The sequence below is a fragment of the Melanotaenia boesemani genome, chromosome 11 (assembly GCF_017639745.1).
Source record: "Melanotaenia boesemani isolate fMelBoe1 chromosome 11, fMelBoe1.pri, whole genome shotgun sequence".
NCBI lineage: Eukaryota > Metazoa > Chordata > Actinopteri > Atheriniformes > Melanotaeniidae > Melanotaenia > Melanotaenia boesemani.
Window position 1 is genome coordinate 12,580,124 of NC_055692.1, and position 9,786 is coordinate 12,589,909.

At 31.7% G+C, this 9,786-nt stretch overlaps 1 long non-coding RNA gene across 2 annotated transcripts; it reads left to right on the forward strand.

Moving 5' to 3' along the window:
* The first annotated feature begins 8,352 nt into the window (after window positions 1–8,352).
* Window positions 8,353–9,215, forward strand: LOC121648811. Of its 2 annotated transcripts, XR_006012038.1 has the most exons (4): window positions 8,353–8,511; window positions 8,589–8,694; window positions 8,844–8,949; window positions 9,186–9,215. It is a non-coding gene; the product is annotated as an uncharacterized LOC121648811 (long non-coding RNA). The 2 variants fall into 2 exon arrangements; XR_006012037.1 differs by lacking the exon at window positions 9,186–9,215 and having other exon boundaries at window positions 8,844–9,037.
* Window positions 9,216–9,786: the final 571 nt, after the last annotated feature.

Consider the following 9,786-nt stretch of genomic DNA (forward strand, 5'->3'; position numbering starts at 1 on the left):
TATTTGTAAATGTAGTATTTTTGTTTTTAAATATGTGTGTGGGATGGTGTGTGTATTTGAAAGTTTTTTTTTATTTCTGGTGTAAATGTAATTATTTTGTTGGGTTTTTTGTATAATTTTACATACACATTTTATATTTTTGTATAAAACGTGTGTGTGTGTATACGTGCGGTGGTTTTTATTTTTTGTTCTATTTTATTTGTAAATTTAATATTTGTTTTTAAATATGTGTGTGTGGGATGCTGTGTGTATGCGCGGTAGTTTTTAGTTTTTGTTATATTTTATTTTTAAATGTAGTATTTTTGTTTTTAAATATGTGTGTGGGATGGTGTGTGTATTTAAAAGGTTTTTTTATTTCTGGTGTAAATGTAATTATTTTGTTGGGTTTTTTGTTGTATGATTTTACATACACATTTTATATTTTTGTATAAAACGTGTGTGTGTGTGTATACGTGCGGTGGTTTTTATTTTTTGTTTTATTTTATTTGTAAATTTAATATTTGTTTTTAAATATGTGTGTGTGGGATGCTGTGTGTATGCGCGGTAGTTTTTATTTTTTGTTATATTTTATTTTTAAATGTAGTATTTTTGTTTTTAAATATGTGTGTGGGATGGTGTGTGTATTTGAAAGGTTTTTTTTATTTCTGGTGTAAATGTAAATATTTCGTTGGGTTTTTTTGTATGATTTTACATACACATTTTATATTTTTGTATAAAACGTGTGTGTGTGTGTATACGTGCGGTGGTTTTTATTTTTTGTTTTATTTTATTTGTAAATTTAATATTTGTTTTTAAATATGTGTGTGGGATGGTGTGTGTATTTGAAAGTTTTTTTTTATTTCTGGTGTAAATGTAATTATTTTGTTGGGTTTTTTTGTATGATTTTACATACACATTTTATATTTTTGTATAAAACGTGTGTGTGTGTATACGTGCGGTGGTTTTTATTTTTTGTCTTATTTTATTTGTAAATTTAATATTTGTTTTTAAATATGTGTGTGGGATGGTGTGTGTATTTGAAAGGTTTTTTTTATTTCTGGTGTAAATGTAATTATTTTGTTGGGTTTTTTTGTATGATTTTACATACACATTTTATATTTTTGTATAAAACGTGTGTGTGTGTATACGTGCGGTGGTTTTTATTTTTTGTTTTATTTTATTTGTAAATTTAATTGATTTTAAATATGTGTGTGTGGGATGGTGTGTGTATGCGCGGTAGTTTTTAGTTTTTGTTATATTTTATTTGTAAATGTAGTATTTTTGTTTTTAAATATGTGTGTGGGATGGTGTGTGTATTTGAACGTTTTTTTTTATTTCTGGTGTAAATGTAATTATTTTGTTGGGTTTTTTTGTATGATTTTACATACACATTTTATATTTTTGTATAAAACGTGTGTGTGTGTATACGTGCGGTGGTTTTTATTTTTTGTTTTATTTTATTTGTAAATTTAATATTTGTTTTTAAATATGTGTGTGGGATGGTGGGTTTATTTGAAAGGTTTTTTTTATTTCTGGTGTAAATGTAATTATTTTGTTGGGTTTTTTTGTATGATTTTACATACGCATTTTATATTTTTGTATAAAACGTGTGTGTGTGTATACGTGCGTAGGTTTTTATTTTTTGTTTTATTTTATTTGTAAATTTATTATTTGTTTTTAAATATGTGTGTGGGATGGTGTGTGTATTTGAAAGTTTTTTTTTATTATTTCTGGTGTAAATGTAATTATTTTGTTGGTTTTTTTTGTATGATTTTACATACACATTTTATATTTTTGTATAAAACGTGTGTGTGTGTGTATACGTGCGGTGGTTTCTATTTTTTGTTTTATTTTATTTGTAAATTTAATATTTGTTTTTAAATATGTGTGTGTGGGATGGTGTGTGTATGCGCGGTAGTTTTTATTTTTTGTTATATTTTATTTGTAAATGTAGTATTTTTGTTTTTAAATATGTGTGTGGGATGGTGTGTGTATTTGAAAGTTTTTTTTTATTTCTGGTGTAAATGTAATTATTTTGTTGGGTTTTTTGTATAATTTTACATACACATTTTATATTTTTGTATAAAACGTGTGTGTGTGTATACGTGCGGTGGTTTTTATTTTTTGTTCTATTTTATTTGTAAATTTAATATTTGTTTTTAAATATGTGTGTGTGGGATGCTGTGTGTATGCGCGGTAGTTTTTAGTTTTTGTTATATTTTATTTTTAAATGTAGTATTTTTGTTTTTAAATATGTGTGTGGGATGGTGTGTGTATTTAAAAGGTTTTTTTATTTCTGGTGTAAATGTAATTATTTTGTTGGGTTTTTTGTTGTATGATTTTACATACACATTTTATATTTTTGTATAAAACGTGTGTGTGTGTGTGTGTATACGTGCGGTGGTTTTTATTTTTTGTTTTATTTTATTTGTAAATTTAATATTTGTTTTTAAATATGTGTGTGTGGGATGCTGTGTGTATGCGCGGTAGTTTTTATTTTTTGTTATATTTTATTTTTAAATGTAGTATTTTTGTTTTTAAATATGTGTGTGGGATGGTGTGTGTATTTGAAAGGTTTTTTTTATTTCTGGTGTAAATGTAAATATTTCGTTGGGTTTTTTTGTATGATTTTACATACACATTTTATATTTTTGTATAAAACGTGTGTGTGTGTGTATACGTGCGGTGGTTTTTATTTTTTGTTTTATTTTATTTGTAAATTTAATTTTTTTTTTTAAAATATGTGTGTGTGGGATGGTGTGTGTATGCGCGGTAGTTTTTATTTTTTGTTATATTTTATTTGTAAATGTAGTATTTTTGTTTTTAAATATGTGTGTGTGTATTTGAAATTTTTTTTTTATTTCTAGTGTAAATGTAATTATTTTGTTGGGCTTTGTTGTATGATTTTACATACACATTTTATATTTTTGTATAAAACGTGTGTGTGTGTGTATACGTGCGGTGGTTTTTATTTTTTGTTTTATTTTATTTGTAAATTTAATATTTGTTTTTAAATATGTGTGTGTGGGATGGTGTGTGTATGCGCGGTAGTTTTTATTTTTTGTTATATTTTATTTGTAAATGTAGTATTTTTGTTTTTAAATATGTGTGTGTGTATTTGAAATTTTTTTTTTATTTCTAGTGTAAATGTAATTATTTTGTTGGGCTTTGTTGTATGATTTTACATACACATTTTATATTTTTGTATAAAACGTGTGTGTGTGTGTATACGTGCGGTGGTTTTTATTTTTTGTTTTATTTTATTTGTAAATTTAATTTTTTTTTTTAAAATATGTGTGTGTGGGATGGTGTGTGTATGCGCGGTAGTTTTTATTTTTTGTTATATTTTATTTGTAAATGTAGTATTTTTGTTTTTAAATATGTGTGTGTGTATTTGAAATTTTTTTTTTATTTCTAGTGTAAATGTAATTATTTTGTTGGGCTTTGTTGTATGATTTTACATACACATTTTATATTTTTGTATAAAACGTGTGTGTGTGTATACGTGCGGTGGTTTTTATTTTTTGTTATATTTTATTTGTAAATTTAATATTTGTTTTTAAATATGTGTGTGGGATGGTGTGTGTATTTGAAAGTTTTTTTTTATTTCTGGTGTAAATGTAATTATTTTGTTGGGTTTTGTTGTATGATTTTACATACACATTTTATATTTTTGTATAAAACGTGTGTGTGTATACGTGCGGTGGTTTTTATTTTTTGTTATATTTATTTGTAAATTTAATATTTGTTTTTAAATATGTGTGTGGGATGGTGGGTGTATTTGAAAGGTTTTTTTTATTTCTGGTGTAAATGTAATTATTTTGTTGGGCTTTGTTGTATGATTTTACATACACATTTTATATTTTTATTTATGTATATGTATAAAGCCTTGTCTCTTGTTGTCTTATTCGCCGGTTTTTCCAATGAAAAATGCTTACCCATGTTTAGTTGGGTTTCTTTGTCACACCAGAGTCCTGTACTACGAAGCTCGATTTTCTCGTTATCGGGTAACTTCGTGGTTAACTCTGGGCTTTCAAGGAGGAAACCGTTTGGCGAAGGCGTTCATATTCTTTTATCTGGTGTCATCCTTTACGCCTCGGATATGTTTTGGTCACATAAAGTTCTTCTTCCAAAAGTTTAACTCTCCTTTTCTCGATGTCCAACAATTTGTCGTTCAAATTCATGTCATGTTCAAAATCTTCTACGTCCTTTTTTAAAGCCAGGCAGCGTTTATAAACGTTCTGGTATTCAACAGTTTTCACTTGTAACTTATTTTCTAATTCTGTCACTAAATCCTCATGTTTACGCTCTTGGTGTTTCAGCTTTCTCTTCATTTCTGTCGTCTTAATTTCCTCCCTGCGTAACATGTCCTTTATCTCGTTCTTCTCTAAGATGACAGAGTCTAATCTTTCTTGTAGGGTAGAGTTGAAGTTTACCACAGAAGAAACTGTTTGGCTGAAGCGTTCATTTTCTTTTTTGTAGAAGTTATCCTCACCTTGAAACGTTCTCAGATCTGCGTTGGCCCTATCAAGTTTTTCTTCTAAAACTTTAATTTTCTCTCTCATGACACATTCCTGCGACAATTCTTTGTCCACTGGCAAGTTACATTGTAAATCTTCCATGTCCTTTTTTAAAGCCAGGTAGCGTTTTTGAACTTTCTGGCATTCAACCGTTTTAACTTGCAGCTTATTTTCTAAATCTTTTACTAAATCCTCATGTTTCCACTCTTGGTGTTGGAGCTCTCTATGCATTTCTGTCCTTTTAATTTCCTCACCGCGTAACATGTCCTCTAGCTTGTTCTTTTCTGAGATGACAGATTCTAATCTTTCTTGCAGAGTAGCGTTAGAACTTTCCAAAAAGGAAACTGTTTGGCGGAGGCGTTCATTTTCTTTTATGTAGTCATTCCCGCCTTCTTGAAACATTCTCAGATGTGTATTAGTCACATCAAGTTCTTCTTCTGAAGGATTTTCTCTATCTCTGAAGATGGTGCATTTCTGCGACGATGTGCTCACTGGTGAATTACTTTGTGCTTCGTCCTCCTGGTTTTTTAAAAGCCGTTTTCCAAACAGGACGTCCTGGCTGCGCCGTATACTATTCTCGTCGTCAATCCACTTCTGCATGGTTATCAAGTCCTCTTCGGGTTCGTTGACTTTAATAGTTGATTTTCTCGCAAACATTTTAAATTCTTTAAAACAATCACCTCGGAAGCTATAACTGTTTATTACTGAAATGGAACCTTGCAGCTTTTTATATAGTGGAGGTTCTATGACGTAACATAGCTTGGACACTGCTTTGATACGTCACTCGAGAAATCCAGGATGACGTCTGACTTTGGTAGTCTGGACGAACTACACTTAGATCACTACAATTCCCATGAGCACTTTCGCCGTGACGTGTAACACAGCCACTATTTTGCCGCAGCGCGCGTGGGATGGTTAACGTGCGTAGGTCATGGCTTGATGCAGGACAGACTGAGCCAAAGGCCTTGTACTGGGACCCAGTGTGTTGACCCAATTTGCTTAAATGACATTACTATTTCTTAAATGAAGCTAATTTCTCATGAGCATATCTATTGATGTCGGTATAACTGAATTTTATTTTTTATGTAGGTGTCACAATGTTCTGTGTGCCAGACAGCTCAGCATCCTATTAAACAGGTGGTTCAGTGCACTCCTATAAAGGTTTTATTATTTGTTGTCATCATTTAAAACATGCAAAACTAAGTGATTTTAGAAAAAAATTAAGATGCTCAGTGCTGACTTAAATATTTGCTTTCTGTTTTTTGTCTTCAGGATACAGAACCATTTGAGCTGAATGGATTTAATTGGAAAGCTGAAAACAACCACCAGTGGCAACCAATATATCTGTGTGATGATAGACTATTTCACAAAGTGGCCACAAGCCTATCCAATCAAATCCAAACGGGCTGATGAGGTCACTGAGCAGATACCTAAATTTGTGTATCAGTTTGAGGCACCGAAGAGAATCCTCACCGACCAAGGCAGCGAATTTGTTAATGAGGTAATATTGGAATTATTAAATCTTACATGTTGTATTTAAAAATTCATTCAGGGTTTGAACATATTGAAATTTTAATTTTTTTCTATGTTTCTACCAGATAAATAGGAGTGTTTGTGCCAGACTAGGAGTTCAGAGAAGCCTTTGTGCTCCTTATCATCCCCAGACTAATGGTCTGGTAGAAAGAATGAATGGAACAATTCAAAAGTGAGGACATCACAACTAGGCTTTTCTCTGTCATTCACAATTTCTATTTTTTTTTTTTTTAAATGATATCTACATACTTTACTGTTATTTTTCAGGGCCCTCTGCAAACTGGTTGAACAAAGACCAGAAAGATGGGATGAATATTTGGATCCAGTCATGTTCGCAATGCAAACCAAAAAACAAACAACTAAATATTCGCCGTACTTTCTGATGTTTGGCAGGGAAGCACGTTATCCCACCGAAATTCCTGACAGCTATCCGGTTTGTGAACATCCCAAAATATACATTTTTGTGGTTATTGGTCTCAAAATTAAAGTATTCATACACCATGCAAAAAAATTTGTTTTCATTCCAGTTTTGGCGAAAAGTAGCCAGGGTAAAGACTGACAGCATTTAAACTGTTTTTTGTTTTTGTTTTTTTTTTGTTTTATTTTGGCAGGTGGACAGTAGTGTGGAGGACGTTGTTGGTGAGGAGACAGTCTCCATGGCCATAGTTTTGCGCCAAAATGTCAGGAGCCAGCAGCGAAAGGGTGGGAAGCTCGAGCCAAACTATCTTGGGCCCTTCAAAATAACTGGTCTTGACTGAAAAAGTGCAGACCTTCTTGGAGATCAGGGTGCTGTTTTTAAAAAGGTGAGCATTGACCACCTAAAACTTTTCAAAGAGGAAAATCCACGTATACCTCACAGAATGACCACCACTAAAGTCCCAGCATCCAGTGCGTCATCTGCTGAAGTCCCAGCATCCAGTGGGTCATCTTCTGAGGTCCCAGCATCCAGTGCTTCATCCGCTCAAGTCACAGCATCCAGTGGGTCATCTTCTGAGGTCCCAGCATCCAGTGCGTCATCTGCCGAAGTCGCAGCTTTTGATGCAACAGCACATTTGACCTCAATGGCCACATACACAGAGACTGAGATCTCTAAATGTATGATTACAAATATTTCCTTTGTGCATTGTAAAATGATCATTTTTGGAACAAGTTTCAGTATTTTATGTTCATACAACTCCTTCAGTTAATGAAAAAATATGTACAGATAGCCAGCAATTTCTTTTTAATATTTGTTTACAGTTAGCTACAGAATTTATTTTTATCTGTGTAATCACTGAATATTGTGTAGGCAAATAAATTAACCCTGCTGTCTTTTTAGATGTTGATGAGGTGTGGTCTGGAAAACTACAAAACTCCCACTTGATCCTCTCAAAGATTGGGGCTTATAAATTATTTACCTGGGACATTTCAAGGCTTGCTCCCAACCAAGAACTGGAGAGTGAGGTAAGTTTTTACTATCGATACCAAGTAAATTCTTGAATTCATACTGATCAACTAATTTTGAGCTACCACTGTGAATATTGTACATATCTCTCTCTATATTTATGTATGGATTTGTTTTTTAGGTGATCAATGCCTATCTGACATTGCTTGTTAGAAAATTCAACAAACACAATGTTGACCAAGCTGCCTTCATTGAGACTTATGAGATGACCTGCATCTGGACAAACAAAACTTCCAGACTCAAGGTGTTTAAAGAAATATATCTTTTTTTATTAGATGTTATAAAATGATATAAATAACAATCAAGGCAAAGCAGTTTCTAACATATGATTGCAATTGTGGTGTTCCTTTTTTAATTTCAGTATTATTTTTCCTTTATTTTTAGACTGACCCATCGAAGTACAAGATAATAATGGGCATTTTTAATGAACATCACCACTGAATGTTAACGGTAAAAAACTGTTGTAACTTGGATTTGTTAGTGAAATTATTGATTAAACATCATCTGCTCTTACAACTTATTAAACAGAAATGACTAAAATACAATGTTTAAATATTCTAACAAAATGTAAAAAAATAAATTAAAATGTAAATGTAGGCCATTTGTTTGCAACAGTTTTAATTTCTATGTAGGCATAACAAATGATCAAATTATAGAGAACATATTGAACAGTGAATGACTAATGTATTTGCTTTAATTAAGGTTTCTTTATATGGTAGCAGTTCACTGCACTTGTCATCTCAGGACACTGTAGCGATGATAAGTAATTCAAAACTAATCTGATAAATTTCTGTTAATTCTATTTATTTTCTATTCAAGTTCAATTTATTGAAATTGTTGTCCAGTTTGCTCAGTACAATGGTACATGTGTTCCAGATTACTTTGGTAGAAAAGGAATTGTTCAGTGATTTTAAGATTTAAAATTGATTATGTGAAATTTCTTTTTCCAAATTGCAAAGGTCATTTATCCATCAGAAAAGAAATCTCTGTTTCTGGATCACAAGTGAAGACAAAAAGATGTCTAGAAACAACAAGGTAAGAAAACTGCTGACAGCAAACAAATTTATGTACTTTTTGAAGCAGGAAAATCTATATTTCATTGTTTCTGAAAGGGCATTCATGTGGAAGAGAGGCTGCAATGTGTCTAGGTGGGTATGTGGCACTTTACCACACGGAACCCAGAGAGATGGGGTGTCATGTGGTGTTTTTGTCTTAAAGGTGAGTAATTACTTTTATTGCAAAAATTTAAACCATTACTAGATAAAGTTATTAAGTCCCCTGTTTTTGTTATTTTTGTATGTTTGGTATTTTCACTGTAATCAAACACTTATACTTTTATACCAACTCACTCACCCATCTGTCTTCAGTTTGCTGAGTCTATACTGGAAGGAAATCCCCTTACCTTTGACTCGAACACAAAAGCCATAAACACCATAAGATTCAACATTGCCACCACTCTCCTTCGTGATTCCGGTGTGTTTATTTTGTGGCTTGACTATTTTGTGTTATACTGTCAATAAGTAATGGATTGTTTTAGGCTTTACACAGCAAAAAAAAATATCTAAGTATATATATATATATAAGAACAAGTTTTACATATGTTGGTCTGCAGATTATGGATTTTTCTCAGCAGTGCCTTCTATTTACATGTCATGCACTGCAAGCTTGATATTGAGTCACCAATGAGACATTATTTTATTTTCTTACAGAAACACTCAAGAACCTCTGCCATTACTGTGCCTTTGAGGAAATTGATGATCCACAATGGGTAATGACATTAAATTTATTAAATTGGGAATTAGAAATAGATATTGCATCTTAACAGACTGCTGTTATTATTAGACATTTTTCGAACGGGTTAGTGTGTCATTAAAGGTTAAAGAATTTAGCTTTCTAATTGTGTAGTGGAAGTAATCCTCATAGTGAAAGTAAAGAATTATGGGAAGGGAATGTTGACATTCACAAATGTCTTTCAAATTTTCAGATTGCCTGTGACAGCTGTGATAGGTGGTACCACCATGGCTGTGTCAAAAATCCAGCACTGGAGGTGGAGTACATTTGTGCTCTCTGTCTGTAAAAAGCTTTCCACCCCCCAAAAATGAACATTTATTTTGGAGGTTTTTCTTTTCTCTGAGAATTGCAACTGAGCCTTCCATGATTACCTTGCTTCTTTAAAAATTTGACTGGATTTCTTTTACTTCTATTTTATTTGTTTGTGTAAATTTAACATAAAACCTGTCACCTCCAGATTTGTTTTGGTTCTGTCTGCAATAAGGCACAAGGATTTCCACAGGATTGATTTTTATGATA